A 2500-nucleotide genomic window follows, 5' to 3' on the forward strand; every position below is an offset into this window, starting at 1 on the left:
CTTACTATCCTTATGAGCTAAGGATGTGGATTTAAGGTGAGCCTATAGGTCTATCTGCGGAGTGATCAGCAGCCATTGCCTGGCCCTCCTTGGGCCTAACTTGGGTTGAGAGGGGGCTTGGGCGCTTATCATATATGTAATATGGTCAGTCTCCAGGGCATTGTCCTACTTGATAGGGCAATGTCAGTATCCATTGCCTGTGCCATTCATGATGGGCCTTTAAACCCTGAACTTTTAATCCAAGAAATTCTATTTTCATAAAGTGAGTCATAATGTGTCTCAAGAGCATTTAGAATTTCATATCACTTATCTTACTCCAGATTCACTCCCTCATACATAAGGATTCAATCAATGTTTTTAAATAGAATTTTCAACCGATCTCATTTGTAATTACCTCTGCTAACGAAGTTGGAAGGAGGTTATGCTTTCATCCCTGTTGTGTGTTAGTTTGTGAATGGCTCCCTGGCCACAATTGTGATCGCTGATTATGACTTGGCATATAGACCTTTAGACTCCCAAAACCCCACATATCTAGCTCAGAAGGATTTTGAGGATACAGACACCAAAGAAACTAAATAGTTTGAGCGGGACTCGAATCCCAAGTCTGGCGATCACTAGTCAGGGTCGTTCCCAAATAGGCTACTAAGAATAATTGTTGTACTTCGATTAGTGTACTAAAAAGCATTTAAAAGTAATGCAGCCTACATCAATGTTCATGCATAATCTATCTCTCATCTAGGGGTACCATAGGACTTAGAGAACTATCAGATAAGATCCAAGAAAGTAGATTGAGGTGGTATGGTCATGTCATGAGAAGAGATGAGCAGTATATTTTAGAGAAGAGTGGTGGAAATGGAGGCACAGGGACCGAGAAGGAGAGGGAAACCAAGGCGAAGGTGAATGGACAGTATCAAGGATGACCTTCGATCAAAGGGATTAACCAGTGATGAAGTGTGGGACAGAGGTAGATGGAGAAAGCTGGTCAGAAACATCGACCCCACATAAAAGTTGGAAAAGATGCAGAGAAACAAGAAGAAGAAGAATCTATTTCTCATCTGTATCCCGGGCTCATCAAGGCAAGGGAATTATTTTCCATTTTTTTTTTCCATCCAACGCCTCGTATCTGTCAGCAAATGAGGTAATTTCCTCACCTCTGATTTTTAATTACGCTGGGGGATTATAATCTCATCTGGTGTCAGTGGTAAATTAGGTGAAACTTTAAGACCCAAAATCTACCTCGCGTGCAAGAAACCGTTTTCGAATAGAATAAATTCATGTAAGCGATGGTTACAGTAACCGAGATTAGAATAATGAATATATATATATATATATATATATATATATATTGCAGAATTAGTGACAAAAAGATCAGGGATTATAATAATGATAATAATAATAATAATTATATTTCTCTCTCTCTCTCTCTCTCTCTCTCTCTCTCTCTCTCTCTCTCTCTCTTTCTCTCTCTCGTATATAATTCTAAAAAGTAATTGATTCCATCGTCATTTTTTTACACGTGAACGATCGGTAATCAAAGAGAGAGAGAGAGAGAGAGAGAGAGAGAGAGAGAGAGAGAGAGATAGAGAATTTCACTGTGGAAGGTTGCAGGAATAGCGTTAGGTTGGAGACCCTGCTTCCTATTTCTTTTCTCTTTAAAGAGATTTTTATGATTTGATAATTTTCCCTCGCCTCCATCTCTCTAGATCCCTTCATTTCCCTATATTTTTCTTCAATTTCCAGTCAAACACATATTTGGAAACCATCTCAGTTAATGCATTTGTTTCCTTCCTGTTACTGTCCCATTATACTTATGAGACAGAAAATTCGATGTTTCTAGCCATTAGACGAGGCATAACATTGCACTGCGACGGAAATGGTATTATTTGACACCCAGTATTGACGCAGAAATTGGAAAATGTTTTTATGTTACTCTCACGGCTGTATTTATAGACGTATTCTGAAATAATATTCGTATGTATATGACCGTAGAGTTTAGATAGAGTTATATATATATATATATATATATATATATAGCCTTTAATATAAATACATATATACGTAATTTATATGTATATATGTATATATGTATATATGTATGTATATATATATAAATATATATATATATATATATATATATATGTATATATATATATATATATATATATATATGTATATATATATATATATATATATTTATGTATGTGTGTGTGTGTCTGTGTATGTGTGTGTGGGTTTATAACCTAGAATAGTACAAGCCTTACGCCAGTACAATATACCAAATACTTCATCCCCCCCTAAAAAAAAATCACTAAAGTGGAGCTTATATGTAAAAGGTAAGCTATTTCTCATATGTTTAACTCTAATCACTCCCCATTTCGGGACATGAAATAAATAGTTGGATCAATAATGATTAAGCTAACTGTACCTTCTCTTAACCACCAGTCGTCTTCCACCCAATTGTTTATTGCCTAATTACCTGTTGTTTTGTTTACACTCCCTT

Source organism: Palaemon carinicauda, chromosome 7, assembly GCF_036898095.1.
Source record: "Palaemon carinicauda isolate YSFRI2023 chromosome 7, ASM3689809v2, whole genome shotgun sequence".
Classification (NCBI taxonomy): domain Eukaryota; kingdom Metazoa; phylum Arthropoda; class Malacostraca; order Decapoda; family Palaemonidae; genus Palaemon; species Palaemon carinicauda.